General features: G+C 49.8%; 1 protein-coding gene across 1 annotated transcript in view; it reads right to left on the bottom strand.

Annotated features, from left to right (window-relative positions):
* The window catches only part of LOC143810255 (scavenger receptor cysteine-rich domain-containing group B protein-like), a 108,813-nt gene extending 95,711 nt beyond the window's left edge, over positions 1–13,102 (bottom strand). Inside the window, exon 1 of the mRNA XM_077293124.1 lies at positions 13,062–13,102. The gene's annotated coding sequence lies outside the window, so the exon portion shown is untranslated. The remainder of the gene's footprint in view (positions 1–13,061) is intronic.
* Positions 13,103–17,130: the final 4,028 nt, after the last annotated feature.

Below are 17,130 nucleotides of genomic sequence, written 5' to 3'. Positions count from 1 at the left end.
CAGTGCAGTCCATACAGGAGGCCCCCAAGGAGAAGATCCAGCTGGCCTCCAGACCAGAAGATGTCCCCTGGATGCGACAGAGGAGGACTCCGCCGACCAGAGGCCGGGACGACGATCGCTTCCATCGGGACGGACGACCCATCTGCCGCCGCTGTCACCAGGTGGGCCACCTGGCAAGGTACTGTCCTTTAAACGAGCAACCCCTGGGGCAAAGGGCCAACCACCAGGAGTAGGACGATCAGGCCCGCAGCATTGGAGAGTCAAATACGTTGGAGGGCGACCAGTTCTTCCTGTTGTGATCGATGGTATCCCCATGAACGCTCTGCTGGACACCGGTTCTCAGGTGACGACTATGACTTACGTGCTTTATAAACGGTATTGGGAGGACACCGATATTACTCGTGGCCCCGATGACGATTTCACCATCATAGCCAGTAATGGTCAGCCGTTGCCACAAGTGGGGTATAAAGAGGTCACCATCAAGGTGGGGCGGGTGGAATTGAAGGCCCAAGGGATTGTGATTGTTGATATTGATCGTCGAGAATGTAATCCCATGATGACTCTTGGTACTAATGTTATAGAAAATTGTCTTGCAGAAGTTATTGTTTTGTTGCAACAGGTGGCAGAATCCGCTGGCTACAGTGAACAACGCGCCCTGCAAAAAGAAATCAGAGCTCTGATGCAGAGACAGCAGGTAGAGCTGACTGGTGGTGAAATTGGTGGTGTCACTGTGAGTGATTCAAACCCCATCGCGATACCCCCCAGGAGTGAAATGTTAATATGGTGTCGGGCAGCCATAGGCCTCAGGGGTAAGGACTACCAGGCCCTGGTAGAACCCGTGTATTCAGACAATAGGCCTACTCTCCTGACAGCCAGGGGGGTGGTCGACGTCCGCCAGGGGAGAGTGCCCGTACGTGTCCTCAATTGTGGGGAGGAAGAGGTCCACCTAACCAAGTATGCCACGCTTGCCAAACTGTTCGCTGTCAAAAATAGTGTGATACAGACACCTGGACCCTTGGCCCCGTCTAACCTGGCGGAGGACAACGGTTCTGCAGGGCACACGAAAGATTGGTGTCGGGAATTGCATGTGGGCACTGACTCCACCCCATCCCATCAGAAACAGGGGGCCTACAGGGTGGTTCACGAGTACGAGCGGGTATTTAGCAAACACCCCTTAGATTTTGGACAGGTGAAAGGGATCCAACATCATATCCCCACGGGAGATCACCGGCCCATAAAAGAGAGATACCGCCCTGTACCCCCAGCTCATTACCAGTGTGCCAAGGACATGTTGCGAGAAATGAAGGAGGCTGGGGTGGTGAGAGACAGTTGTAGCCCCTGGGCAGCTCCATTAGTCCTTGTTAAAAAGAAAGATGGCACAATGAGGATGTGCATTGATTACAGGCAGTTGAATCGCATTACACATAAGGATGCATACCCACTGCCCAGGATAGAGGAGTCTCTGGCTGCCTTAAAATCTGCTAACTACTTCTCTACCTTAGATCTCACCAGTGGGTACTGGCAGGTTCCCGTGGCGGAGGCGGACAAAGAGAAGACGGCCTTCACGACGCCGATGGGTCTCTGCGAATTCAACTACATGCCCTTCGGATTGTGCAATGCCCCGGGGACGTTCCAGAGGATGATGGAGTGCTGTCTGGGGCACAAGAACTTTGAAACCGTACTGCTGTATTTGGATGATGTCATTGTCTTCTCTAAGACCTACGAAGAATATCTGAAGCACCTGGCTGAGGTGTTTGAAGCCCTGTCCAAATTTGGCTTAAAGGTGAAACCGTCCAAATGTCATCTGCTGAAACCCAAAGTGCAGTACTTGGGCCATGTGGTGAGCGCTGAAGGAGTAGCCCCAGACCCCGACAAGGTCACGGTGATCCAAGACTGGCCGAAGCCCAGCAACCTCGACGAAGTCCGGCAGTTCCTCGGGCTGGTAGGCTATTACCGAAGGTTCATCAAGGACTTCACCCAGAAGGCCGCACCCTTGCAAGATCTGTTGGTGGGCCAATCAAAGAAGACCAAGGGGAAGAACGCCCCATTTGACTGGAACGAGGGGCTGGAAGGATCCTTCACTTGTTTGAAGTCGGCACTGACGGGAGAAGAGGTACTGGCCTACCCCGAATACGACCAACCGTTTGTGCTGTACACGGATGCCAGCAATGTGGGATTGGGAGCCGTGCTGTCCCAGGTCCAGAAAGGTAAAGAGAGGGTGATCGCTTACGCCAGCAGGAAGCTCCATCCCACGGAAAGGAACCCTGACAACTACAGTTCCTTTAAACTGGAGTTCCTTGCCATCGTCTGGGCAGTGACAGAGAGGTTCCAATACTACCTGGCCTCGGCGAAATTCACCATCTTCATGGATAATAATCCACCGACGCACTTGGATACAGCCAAACTCGGGGCCTTGGAACAGCGGTGGATGCCCGGCTGTCCATCTACGACTTCACCATCAAGTACCGGGCAGGACGCAAGAATGCGAACGCCGATGCCTTGTCCCGGATGCCCAATTTGCCAGAAACGGGGGAGGACCCAGAGGCACTTGAAGAGGTAGATTTGCCTGCGTTCCATCGCCCCAAAGCCGCTCAGTACTCCCATCATGTGAAGAACCGGTACAAGAACCAACAGAATGCCACGCTGAATCCCCTGCCCCATCACGGATGGGAGGAGACCCAGGATGGTGACCCCGCGGTCCGTCGGGTGAAAGAGCTCCTGACGCAGGCAGGGTTGCATCCCGGCCCAGATGATCCACAGGAGACCCGACAGCTGTGGAAGGGGAGAAGCAAACTGTTTATCCATGATGGCAAGCTGTGCCGAAGGAGTATCGACCCACGTACTCATAAATTGGTATGGCAGATAGTGGTGCCGAGGCGAGATGCGCCCATGGTTCTGGGAGCCTACCACGATGGAGCCGGACACTTCGGATGGAAGAAGCTGGAGAGGCTACTCCAAGGGAGGTTCTATTGGATTGGCATGAAGAGAGCCATTGAGAAGTGGTGTCGGGAGTGTGGTCCATGTAGCCTACGCAGGAAGGACCGTGACAGCCAACGGGCTCCCTTGCAGCCCATCATCACCAAACGGCCGCTCGAACTGGTCGCGCTGAATCATGTGAAGCTGACACCTAGCCGGTCAGGCTATATCTACGCTCTTACTGTAGCGCCCCCACTGCCGCAGGGCCGAGGGGTACCCGGTACCGGGCCTCTGGGTCTCTGCTCTGGGGTTGTCACGGTGGCTAGACCCGGTCCGTGACCCTGCTGAGGGGCGCCCAATGAAACGTGTGGATGGCGGTGGTAGTGCGGTGCAGTGCTGGTCACAGTAAATAACTAGGACACCAGGTTGCAGTCTCTTCACCTTTTGTTTACTGAAGGTTTGGAGGTACCCAATCCAGAGTACTGTTAACAGGGCTGGCTGAGACCGGCCGGTCCAACGGCACATCCGGAGCTCCCTTCTCAGGTGGGAATCAGTGTCTACCTTCTAGCGCCTGTGTGTTGTAGTCCATCCCTGCTGAGCACCCCAGGATAGTCCTCACAACTTATTCTGTCTGTCTCTGATGTTCGTTCTCTCCGTCCCCCAGATGATATGGCTGGGACGCACCCGTATGACGGGGTAGGCCTGGAGTTCTTCCGGGACTCTAGAGTCGCCCCTCTCCCACAGCTGCCTCCGTTGTCTGCTTAGGTGTTTAAGTGAGACAGCCGACCTATAATTGGCTGCCCTGCCGTGGTTTGAAGTAATGCTTAAAGTCTCTTACTTTCTCGGCGTTCCGGCCACCGACTGTTTGCGCCTCAGAAGGATGTTGCCTCGGTCTTACAGCACGACTCCTTCTGGTCCTATCGCCTCTTTACTGTATTCCTGCTTCTTCTCACTTTTTGTCCTTTCTTGGGAATCTGTCAGGATCCCATCCCTGACAGGTCCTCTCTCTAGCTCTTCCCAGTTACTTCTCCCCGTCTTCCTGTCCAACCCCCAGTTTTACCAGAGTGTGAGGAGTGGCCTACTAGATAGAACCACTCCCCCTGGTGGCCGGAGTGTGAAGTGTAGTGTGAGTGTTACCTGGTCAGGTGAACTCCTTTAGTGCAATCAGACGTAACATCACTCCCCTTAGTGGCAGAGCGACATTACTGCAACGACCAGGACTCTGGGGCGCTGCACTCCCCCCGGTTAAATCCAGTACTCCCGGACTGGGAAAACAAGAACAACAATACATGTTAACAGGAAACACACAACAATTTGAAATATCATAAACAATTAAACATAACAGTGCTTCCCTTTATGGGAGGTGAGGACTTCTTGAACGTTGCGAAAGTTAGGTCATGCACAGTTTATGACTCTCAGTTCAGTGGTTGAAACAGCGGGGACCCCGGGTAAACAAAGGGGTCCCCTTTTAGAAGTTTTTGGAGCAATTCACTGTCCATTACTCCGTTGTCCATTTTTAAAACCTGTAACAGAAGATATGCACACAAACATTTTCAGCTAAATAGCAGCCCTCATTAATACCTCCAAGTTTTGTAGCAGAGGGGAGTTTGATTCTGAGTGCTGCGCGTAGACCTTCGCAGCGCAGGGGTTGCTACTGGCCTAACAGGGCCCACTATGCTTGCTACCGCTGGTGTAGTGCACTGCCTTCTAGCTACACTTCTAGTGAGTCTGGGTAGCACTGGCAGGCTGGAGCTCTCAGGGCTGCTGCTACCAACAGTGGGTATGGCAAGTTCGGCGATAGCAGAGGGAGAATTTGCTAGTTCAACGGTCGGCACGGCATCTTCAGGTAGGGCTTGTTGAGGTTGCGGGGCCGGATGATCTGGTACCACCATTGGTTCTGGTGGGTTCAGCTGGTGGAACGTTAGAACAGGTACCATGATGGCCTGATTTATCTGAGTCCAGGACTGGGGAAAATCACCAAGGACAGTGTGGATCATCTCCTCCTTTTCTACAGGTGGGGAGGTTCCTGGATTCATTTCCCTCGCTCTCAGCTTATCAGGGCAGGCTTTAAGGTGGTCCCTGGATATCACCGTCGAGGTCTCCCCTCCATCCTTGCTGATGAGGCAAACCTTCGTGTTGTCGAAATCGGATGGCAGGACAGTATACGGTTCCGCTTCCCATTGGTCGTTGAGCTTGTGTAGCCTCCTCTTTCGTTTGAGTACGTGCTCACCAGGTGGCAAGGGAATTGCAGGGGCATGCTGGTTGTAGTCCCTTTCCTGTTTTTGCCTGGCCTGAGCAAGGCTTCTTTCCACGCACTCCTGTACCTTGCGGTACCTTTGCCGCCTCTCGGCATCCCAATCGGCATCTGGCGAGGTATCTTCGGGGGTTAGGACCCCCATGTCCAGATCAACGGGTAACTTGCTAGACCTTCCTCGCATCAGGTACGCTGGAGTGCAGTTGGTGGAATTTACTGGGATGTGATTATATATGTCCACCAAGTCAGGCAACTTCGTTGGCCACAGGCTCCGTTCCTCTACGGGCAAGGTCTTTAGTAAGTCGATCACTACCTGGTTCATCTTTTCGCACATCCCATTGGTTTGGGGATGGTACGGTGTGGTTCTGATCTTCTTACACCCGTACAATTGGCAGAACTCCTGGAACACTTCTGCTTCGAATGCTGGTCCCTGATCGGTCAGTACCTTCTCCGGGTAGCCATGGGGCCTACAAAAGTACTGCTGGAAAGCCTTGACGGCCGTCGTGGCCGTTAGGTCCTTGACAGGCACAACCACCAAAATTCTGGAGTAGTGATCCACGATGGTAGGAGCATAGACATAGCCTGACCGGCTAGGTGTCAGCTTCACATGATCCAGCGCGACCAGTTCGAGCGGCCGCTTGGTGATGATAGGCTGCAAGGGAGCCCGTTGGCTGCCACGGTCCCTCCTGCGTAGGCTACATGGACCGCATTCTCGACACCACTTCTCAATGGCTCTCTTCATGCCAATCCAATAGAACCTCCCTCGGAGTAGCCTTTCCAGCTTCTTCCATCCGAAGTGTCCGGCTCCATCGTGGTAGGCTCCCAGAACCATGGGCGCATCTCGCCTTGGCACTACTATTTGCCATACCAATTCGTGACTACGTGGGTCGATGCTTCTCCGGCACAGCTTGCCATCATGGAGAAATAGTTTACTTCTCCCCTTCCACAGCTGTTGGGTCTCCTGTGGATCATCTGGGCCGGGATGCAACCCTGCCTGCGTCAAGAGCTCTTTCACCCGACAGACCGCGGGGTCACCATCCTGGGTCTCCGCCCATCCGTGGTGGGGCAGGGGATTCAGCATGGCATCCTGTTGGTTCTTGTGCCTGTTCTTCACATGATGGGAGTTCTGAGTGGCTTTGGGGCGATGGAATGCAGGCAGCTCCACCTCTTCAAGTGCCTCCGGGTCTTCTCCTGTTTCTGGCAAATTGGGCATTCGGGACAGGGCATCGGCATTTGCATTCTTGCGTCCTGCCCGGTACTTGATGCTGAAGTCGTAGTTGGACAGCTGGGCCATCCACCGCTGTTCCAAGGCCCCGAGTTTGGCTGTATCCAAGTGCGTCAGCGGATTGTTATCCGTGAAGACGGTGAATTTCGCTGAGGCCAGGTAGTGTTTGAACCTCTCTGTCACTGCCCAGACGATGGCAAGGAATTCCAGCTTAAAGGAACTGTAGTTGTCAGGGTTCCTTTCCGTGGGACAAAGCTTCCTGCTGGCGTAAGCGATTACCCTCTCCTGGCCTTTCTGGACCTGGGACAGCACGGCCCCCAATCCTACATTGCTGGCATCCGTGTACAGCACAAACGGTTGGTCGTATTCGGGGTAGGCCAGTACCTCCTCTCCCGTCAGTGCCGACTTTAAACAAGTGAAGGATCCCTCCAGCCCCTCATTCCAATCAAATGGGGTGTTCCTCCCCTTAGTCTTCTTCGATTGGCCCACCAACAGGTCTTGTAAGGGCGCGGCCTTCTTGGTGAAGTCCTTAATGAACCTCCGGTAATAGCCTACCAGCCCGAGGAACTGCCGGACTTCGTCGAGGTTGCTGGGCTTTGGCCAGTCCTGGATCACCGTGACCTTGTCGGGGTCTGGGGCCACTCCTTCGGCGCTCACCACATGGCCCAGGTACTGCACTTTAGGTTTCAGCAGATGACATTTGGACGGTTTCACCTTTAAGCCAAAGTTGGACAGGGCTTCAAACACCTCAGCTAGGTGCTTCAGATGGTCTTCGTAGGTCTTAGAGAAGACAATGACATCATCCAAATACAGCAGTACGGTTTCAAAGTTCTTGTGCCCCAGACAGCACTCCATCATCCTCTGGAACGTCCCCGGGGCATTGCACAATCCGAAGGGCATGTAGTTGAATTCACAGAGACCCATCGGTGTCGTGAAGGCCATCTTCTCTTTGTCCACCTCCGCCACGGGAACCTGCCAGTACCCACTGGTGAGATCTAAGGTAGAGAAGTAGTTAGCAGATTTTAAGGCAGCCAGAGACTCCTCTATCCTGGGCAGTGGGTATGCGTCCTTATGTGTAATGCGATTCAACTGCCTGTAATCAACACACATCCTCACTGTACCATCCTTCTTTTTAACAAGGACTAATGGAGCTGCCCAGGGGCTACAACTGTCTCTCACCACCCCAGCCTCCTTCATTTCTCGCAACATGTCCTTGGCACACTGGTAATGGGCTGGGAGTACAGGGCGGTATCTCTCTCTTATGGGTCGGTGATCTCCCGTGGGGATATGATGTTGGATCCCTTTCACCTGTCCAAAATCTAAGGGGTGTTTGCTGAATACCTGCTCGTACTCATGAACCACCCTGTAGGCCCCCTGTTTCTGATGGGCTGGGGTGGAGTCAGTGCCCACATGCAATTCCTGACACCAATCTTTCGAGTGCCCTGCAGAACCGTTGTCCTCCGCCACGTTTGACGGGACCAAGGGTTCAGGTGTCTGTATCACATTATTATTGACAGCGAACAGTTTGGCGAGCGTGGCATACTTGGTGAGGTGGACCTCTTCCTCCCCACAATTGAGGACACGTACGGGTACCCTCCCCTGGCGGACGTCGACCACCCCCCGGGCTGTCAGGATAGTAGGCCTATTGTCTGAGTATACGGGTTCTACCAAGGCCTGGTAGTCCTTACCCCTGAGGCCTATGGCCGCCCGACACCATATTAACATCTCACTCCTGGGGGGTATCGCGATGGGGTTTGAATCACTCACAGTGACACGACCAATCTCACCACCAGTCAGCTCTACCTGCTGTCTCTGCATCAGAGCTCTGATTTCTTTTTGCAGGGCACGTTGTTCACTATGGCCAGCGGTTTCTGCCACCTGTTGCAACAAAACAATAACTTCTGCAAGACAATTTTCTATAACATTAGTACCGATGGTCATCATGGGATTACATTCACGGCGGTCAATATCAACAATTATAATCCCTTGGGCCTTCAGTTCCACCTGCCCCACCTTGATGGTGACTTCTTTATATCCCACTTGTGGCAACGGCTGACCATTACTGGCTATGATGGTGAAATCGTCATCGGGGCCACGAGTAATATCGGTGTCCTCCCAATACCGTTTATAAAGCACGTAAGGCATAGTTGTCACCTGAGAACCGGTGTCCAGCAGAGCGTTCATGGGGATACCGTCGATCACAACAGGAAGAACTGGTCGCCATCCAACGTATTTGGCTCTCCAATGCTGTGGGCCTGATCGTCCTACTCCTGGGGGTTGGCCCTTTGCCCCAGGGGTTGCTCGTTTAAAGGACAGTACCTTGCAAGGTGGTTTAACAACGCTAGAAAAGTTAGCAATAAAGCGACGGTAGAAATTAGCAAACCCCAAGAACTTCTGAAGACTCTTAACAGACGTGGGTTGAGTCCAATCATGAATAGCTCGGACCTTGACTGGGTCCATCTCCACAGCAGAAGGGGAGAAAATAAAACCCAAAAAGGAAACCTTCTGCACTCCAAAGAGACACTTTGAGCCCTTCACAAACAAAGCATTATCACGCAAAACCTGAAACACCATCCTGACCTGCTTTACATGAGAATCCCAATCATCAGAAAAAAACAGAATATCATCCAGATAAACAATCATAAATTTATCTAGATACTTCCGAAAGATATCATGCATAAAGGACTGAAACACTGAAGGAGCATTAGAGAGCCCAAAGGGCATCACCAAGTACTCAAAATGACCTTCGGGCGTATTAAATGCAGTTTTCCATTCATCTCCCTGCCTAATGCGCACAAGGTTGTACGCACCCCGAAGATCTATCTTGGTGAACCACTTGGCACCCTTAATCCGAGCAAACAAGTCAGACAATAGTGGCAAAGGATACTGAAACTTAACAGTGATTTTATTCAGAAGCCGATAGTCTATACAAGGTCTCAAAGACCCGTCTTTCTTGGCCACAAAAAAGAATCCCGCACCAAGAGGGGAAGAGGATGGACGAATATGCCCCTTCTCCAAAGACTCCTTGACATAAGAACGCATTGCGGCATGCTCGGGTACAGACAAATTAAATAATCGTCCCTTAGGAAATTTACTGCCAGGAATCAAATCTATAGCGCAGTCACAGTCCCTATGAGGAGGAAGAGCACTGGACCTGGACTCACTGAATACATCCTGATAGTCACACAAATACTCAGGAACTTCTGAAGGAGTAGAAGAAGCAATAGACACCGACGGAGAATCGCAAGGAATTCCCTGACAGCCCCAACTTGACACAGACATTGCCTTCCAATCCAAGACTGGATTATGGGTCTGTAACCATGGCAGACCCAAAACGACCAAATCATGCATTTTATGCAGAACAAGAAAACGAATCACCTCCCGATGTTCAGGAGTCATGCACATGGTCACTTGTGTCCAATACTGCGGTTTATTTTCCGCCAGTGGCGTAGCATCAATTCCTCTGAGAGGAATAGGAACGTTTAAAGGCTCCAGGACAAAACCACAGCGCTTGGCAAACGACAAGTCCATAAGACTCAGGGCAGCACCTGAATCCACAAACGCCATAACAGGGTAGGAAGACAATGAGCAAATTAAAGTCACAGACAAAATAAATTTAGGCTGCAAATTACCAATGGCGACAGGACTAACAACCTTTGTTAGGCGTTTAGAGCATGCTGAGATAACATGTGTAGAGTCACCACAGTAAAAACACAACCCATTCTGACGTCTATGATTTTGTCGTTCGGTTCTAGTCAGGATTCTATCACATTGCATTGAGACAGGTGTCCGTTCAGACAACACCGCGAGAGGATTAGCGGATTTGCGCTCCCGCAAACGCCGATCAATCTGAATAGCCAGCGCCATAGAATCATTCAGACTTGTAGGAATTGTGAAACCCACCATCACATTCTCAATGGCTTCAGAAAGGCCATTTCTGAAATTTGCGGCCAGAGCACATTCATTCCATTGAGTAAGCACGGACCATTTCCGAAATTTTTGGCAGTACACCTCAGCTTCATCCTGGCCCTGAGAGATGGCCAGTAGAGCTTTTTCTGCCTGAATTTCAAGATTAGGCTCCTCATAAAGCAATCCGAGCGCCAGAAAAAACGCATCAACATCCGCCAATGCCGGATCTCCTGGCGCCAACGAGAAAGCCCAATCTGAGGGTCGCCACGCAAGAAGGAGATAACAATTTTAACTTGCTGAGCTGAATCTCCAGACGAACGAGATTTCAAAGATAGAAACAATTTACAATTATTCCTAAAATTCCTAAATTTAAATCGATCTCCAGAGAACAGCTCAGGAATAGGTATCTTAGGCTCTGACATAGGACTGCTAACAACAAAATCCTGAATGCCCTGCACTCGTGCAGCAAGCTGATCCACACTAGTAATCAAGGTCTGAACATTCATGTCTGCAGCAAAGCTTCAAGCCACTCAGAGAAAAAGGGGAAGGAAGAAAGAGAAGAAAAAAACAAAAAAAAACAAACTCAGAACTTCTTTTCTTTTAATCCCACTTCTGCAATGCATTAACTATTCACTGGCCTGGCATACTGTTATGATCCCAATGGCAGAGGATCGCAGAGATTATAGCAAAGTCTGCAAACATAATTACCAGCTCATAGGGAAGTGGTAACTAGGCTGACCATATACCTGATCCTAGCACAAACAACTAACAGTAGCCGGGGAACGTGCCTACGTTGATCCTAGACGTCTCGCGCCAGCCGGAGAACTAACTAACCCTGTCAGGGAAAATAAGACCTCTCTTGCCTCCAGAGAAAAGACCCCAAAGTTATAATACAAGCCCCCAACAAATAATAACGGTGAGGTAAGAAGAAAAGACAAACGTAAGAATGAACTAGATTTTAGCAAAGAGAGGCCCACTGACTAATAGCAGAAGATAGTAAGATGACATATGGTCAGCAAAAAACCCTGCAAAATATCCACGCTGAATATCCAAGAACCCCCAAACCGACTAACGGTGAGGGGGGAGAATATCAGCCCCCTAGAGCTTCCAGCGATATCAGGAATCACATCTTGTACAAGCTGGACAAAAATATGAACAATGCAAATAAACAAAAAATAAGAAAGCAGGACTTAGCTTATCTTGCAAAGAACCAGGACCTGAAGACAGGAGCAAACAGAAATGAACTGATTACAACGATGCCAGGCACTGGACTGAGAATCCAGGAAGTTTAAATAGCAACACCCCAGGCCTAACGAAGCAGGTGAGTACCAACCTGGGAAAAGACAATCCAAGTGCCAAACCACTAGTGACCACAAGAGGGAGCCAAGAAGTATAGTTCACAACAGCCCACTAATACTAGATAGCAGAAAATAGAAAAGGGGTCTGTGCGGTCAGTAAAAAACCCTTACAAAATATCCACACTGAGATTTCCAGAACCCCCGCACCAACTAATGGTGTGGGGGGAGAAACTCAGTCCCCTAGAGCAACCAGCAAGTGAGGAAATCACATTTTAGCAAGCTGGACAAGAAACATGATGAATGCTGATAATCAAAAAATGAACAAACAAAAACTTAGCTTGTCTTGGAGAGACTGGGAGCAAGGTAGTCACAAGGAATCCGAAGAGCACTGAATACATTGATAGCAGGCAAGGAACTGAGTATCCAGGTTAGCTAAATAGGAAACCAGCCAAGGATAACGAACCAGCTGATGCTGCCAACCTGCAGAAAGACAGCACTACACAGTACCACTCGTGACAACTAGAGGGAGCCCAAAAATAGAGTTCACAACAGTAAACATCGGGTTACTAAGCGCGGCCCTGCGCTTAGTTACCCGATGTTTACCCTGGTTACAAGCGAACACATCGCTGGATCGCTGTCACACACAACGATCCAGCGATGTCAGCGGGTGATCAAGCGACGAAAGAAAGTTCCAAACGATGTGCTACGACGTACGATTCTCAGCGTGATGTCTGATCGCAGTAGCGTGTCAGACACAGCGATATCGTAACGATATCGCTAGAACGTCACGAATCGTACCGTCGTAGCGATGGAAATTTCACTGTGTGACGGTACCCTAACAGTACAGCAGAGATAACACAGTACAGCAGAGATAACACAGTACAGCAGAACTGACAGTACAGCAGAGATAACTGTTATGGACTGGTGATTTAGGAGCGACATGCGACTAGCTCTGAGCAGGTGGTAACTATACTGACTGCAGTTCCTGATCTTAACACAACACTAGAAGTAGCCGTGGGATGTTCCTGTCACTCCCTGGACACCTCGTCACAGCCGGAGAACTAGCTACCCCAAAAGGTAGAAACAGGAAAGCTATCTTGCCTCAGAGAAAATCCCAAAAGGATAGACAGCCCCCCACAAATAATGACTGTGAGAGGAGAAGGAAATGACATACATAGAATGAAACAAGATTCAGCAAAAGAGGCCACTTCTAGCTAGATAGATAGTACAGGACAGAACACTGTGCGGTCAGTAATAAAAACTAGAAAAAGTCCACCGCAGAGAAATGCAAAAAACTCCACACCTGACTAAAGGTGTGGAGGGCAAAATCTGCTGCCCAGAGCTTCCAGCTTAGCTGAATAGATCCATACTGATAAGCTGGACAAATGAGCAAAACATAGAATGTGCTGAACAATAAGTCCACAACAAGAGGACTGCAAAAGGACAAGCAAGGACTTACCTTTGCTGAACAGGTCAGAGTGTCAGGGAAATCCAAAAGAGCTGTGACTCCAAGCAGGAACAATTGACAACTGGCATTGATTGAGGGATAAGGCCAGACTAAAATAGCCGAGCCAGAAAGACGATCAGGGGAAGCAGCTGCTGATGCTAAATCCAAGAAGCAGCCATACCACTCAAAACCACCGGAGGGAGCCCAAGAGCAGAACTCACAAAAGTGCTACTTACAACCACCGGAGGGAGCCCAAGAGCGGAATTCACAACAGTACCCCCCCCCCCTTGAGGAGGGGGTCACCGAACCCTCAGAGCCCCCAGGCCGATCAGGACGAGCCAAGTGAAAAGCACAAACCAAAATCGGCGGCATGAACATCGGAGGCAACCACCCAAGAATTATCCTCCTGGCCATAACCCTTCCACTTGACAAGATACTGAAGCCTCCGCCTCGAAAAACGAGAATCCAATATTTTCTCAACCACATATTCCAACTCCCCCTCAACCAACACCGGGGCAGGAGGATCAACAGAGGGAACAACGGGTACCACATATCTCCGCAACAAAGATCTATGGAAAACATTGTGGATGGCAAAAGAGGCTGGAAGGGCCAAACGAAAAGACACTGGATTGATAATCTCAGAAATCTTATAAGGACCAATAAACCGAGGCTTGAAAGGGGAAGAAACCTTCATAGGAACATGACGAGAAGATAACCAGACTAAATCCCCCACCCGAAGCCGAGGACCAACACACCGACGGCAGTTAGCAAAACGCTGAGCCTTTTCCTGAGACAACGTCAAATTGTCTACCACATGAGTCCAAATCTGCTGTAACCTGTCCATCACAGAATCTACACCAGGACAATCAGAAGGCTCAACCTGCCCTGAAGAAAAACGAGGATGGAAACCAAAATTACAAAAAAAAGGCGAAACCAAAGTAGCCGAACTGGCCCGATTATTAAGGGCAAACTCGGCAAAAGGCAAGAAAGCCACCCAATCATCCTGATCAGCAGACACAAAGCATCTCAAATAGGTTTCCAAGGTTTGATTAGTTCGCTCAGTTTGGCCATTTGTCTGAGGATGGAACGCCGAAGAAAAAGACAAATTAATGCCCATCCTAGCACAAAAGGCCCGCCAAAACCTGGAAACAAACTGGGAACCTCTGTCAGACACAATATTTTCCGGAATGCCATGCAAACGAACCACATGCTGAAAAAACAATGGAACCAAATCAGAGGAGGAAGGCAATTTAGGCAAAGGTACCAAATGGACCATTTTAGAGAACCGGTCACAAACCACCCAGATAACAGACACCCTCTGGGACACAGAAAGATCCAAAATAAAATCCATGGAAATATGCGTCCAGGGCCTCTCAGGGACAGGCAAAGGCAAAAGCAACCCACTAGCGCGGGAACAGCAAGGCTTAGCCCGGGCACAAGTCCCACAGGACTGCACAAAAGAACGCACATCCCGTGACAAAGAAGGCCACCAAAAGTACCTAGCCACCAAATATCTGGTACCAAAAATCCAAGGATGACCGGCCAACACCGAACAATGGACCTCAGAAATTACCTTACTTGTCCATCTATCAGGAACAAACAGCTTCCCTATAGGACAGCGGTCAGGTTTATCAGCCTGAAATTCCTGAAGCACCCGCCGTAAATCAGGGGAGATGGCAGAAAGAACCACCCCTTCCCTAAGAATGCCAACCGGCTCAAGAACTCCAGGAGAATCAGGCAAAAAACTCCTAGAGAGGGCATCCGCTTTAACATTCTTAGATCCCGGAAGATATGAGACCACAAAATCGAAACGGGAGAAAAACAGGGACCATCGAGCCTATCTAGGGTTCAGCCGCTTGACCGACTCAAGGTAAATCAGATTCTTATGATCGGTCAAGACCACAACGCGGTGCCTGGCTCCCTCAAGCCAATGTCGCCACTCCTCAAATGCCCACTTCATAGCCAACAACTCCCGATTGCCGACATCATAATTGCGTTCGGCAGGCGAAAACTTTCAGGAAAAGAAGGCACATGGTTTCATCAAGGAACCATCAGAATTCCTCTGTGACAAAACGGCCCCTGCCCCAATCTCAGAAGCGTCAACCTCAACCTGAAAAGGAAGAGAAACATCAGGCTGACGCAACACAGGGGCAGAAGTAAATTGGCGTTTAAGCTCCTGAAAGGCCTCAACAGCCGCAGAGGACCAATTCGTCACATCAGCGCCTTTCTTCGTCAAATCAGTCAGGGGTTTAACCACACTGGAGAAGTTGGCAATGAAACGGCGATAAAAATTAGCAAAGCCCAAAAATTTCTGAAGGCTCTTCACAGATGTGGGCTGAATCCAGTCATGAATGGCTTGGACCTTAACAGGATCCATTTCTATAGACGAAGGAGAAAAAATAAACCCCAAAAAAGAAACCTTCTGAACTCCAAATAGACACTTAGACCCCTTCACAAATAGGGCATTATCACGAAGGATCTGGAATACCATCCTGACCTGCTTCACATGAGACTCCCAATCATCGGAAAAAATCAAAATATCATCCAAATACACAATCAAGAATTTATCAAGATAATTGCGGAAAATATCATGCATGAAGGACTGAAATACAGAAGGAGCATTAGAAAGCCCGAAAGGCATCACAAGGTATTCAAAATGGCCTTCGGGCGTATTAAATGCAGTTTTCCATTCGTCACCCTGTTTAATACGAACAAGATTATATGCCCCTCGAAGGTCAATCTTGGTAAACCAACTAGCCCCCTTAATCCGAGCAAACAAATCTGAAAGCAAAGGTAAAGGGTATTGGAATTTGACCGTGATCTTATTAAGAAGGCGATAATCAATACAGGGTCTCAAGGAGCCATCCTTCTTGGCAACAAAAAAGAATCCCGCTCCCAATGGTGATGAAGACGGCCGAATATGCCCCTTCTCCAAAGACTCCTTAACATAGCTCCGCATGGCGGCATGCTCTGGCACAGACAGGTTGAAAAGTCGGCCCTTAGGGAACTTAGAGCCTGGAATCAAGTCAATAGCACAATCACAGTCCCTATGTGGAGGAAGGGAACTGGACTTGGGCTCATCGAATACATCCTGGAAATCTGACAAAAATTCAGGAACATCAGAAGAGGGGGAAGAGGAAATTGACATCAAAGGAACGTCACTATGTACCCCTTGACAACCCCAACTAGTCACAGACATAGATTTCCAATCCAGCACTGGATTGTGTACTTGTAACCATGGAAAACCCAGTACAACAACATCATGTAAATTATGCAACACTAGAAAACGGCAATCTTCCTGATGTGCTGGAGCCATGCACATAGTCAGCTGAGTCTAATACTGAGGTTTATTCTTGGCCAACGGTGTAGCATCAATACCCCTCAGAGGAATAGGGCTCTGCAAAGGCTGCAAAGAAAAACCACAGCGCCTGGCGAATTCCAAGTCCAGTAAGTTCAGGGCAGCGCCTGAATCCACAAATGCCATGACAGAAAAGGATGACAATGAGCAAATCAGGGTCACAGACAGGAGAAATTTAGGCTGTACAGTACTAATGGTAACAGATCTAGCGACCCTCTTAATACGCTTAGGGCAATCAGAAACAGCATGAGCAGAATCACCACAGTAAAAACACAGCCCATTCTGACGTCTGTATCCCCTCTGTTCTGCTCTAGTCAAAATCCTATCACATTGCATAGGCTCAGGTCTCTGCTCAGAGGACGCTGCCATATGGTGCACCACTTTGCGCTCGTGCAGGCGCCGATCAATCTGAATGGCTAGAGACATAGATTCGCTCAAACCAACAGGCGTGGGGAACCCCACCATAACATCTTTAAGGGCTTCAGAAAGACCCTTTCTGAAAATTGCTGCCAGAGCATCCTCATTCCATTTAGTGAGCACAGACCATTTTCTAAATTTCTGGCAGTATAATTCTGCCGCTTCCTGACCCTGACACAGGGCCAACAAGGTTTTTTCCGCATGATCCACAGAGTTAGGTTCGTCATACAATAATCCGAGCGATTGAAAAAATGCATCTACATTAAGCAATGCCGGATCCCCTGACTCAAGGGAGAATGCCCAGTC

The sequence above is a fragment of the Ranitomeya variabilis genome, chromosome 2, assembly GCF_051348905.1.
Source record: "Ranitomeya variabilis isolate aRanVar5 chromosome 2, aRanVar5.hap1, whole genome shotgun sequence".
In the NCBI taxonomy this organism is placed as follows: domain Eukaryota; kingdom Metazoa; phylum Chordata; class Amphibia; order Anura; family Dendrobatidae; genus Ranitomeya; species Ranitomeya variabilis.
This window is presented reverse-complemented; position numbering and strand designations above follow the sequence as displayed.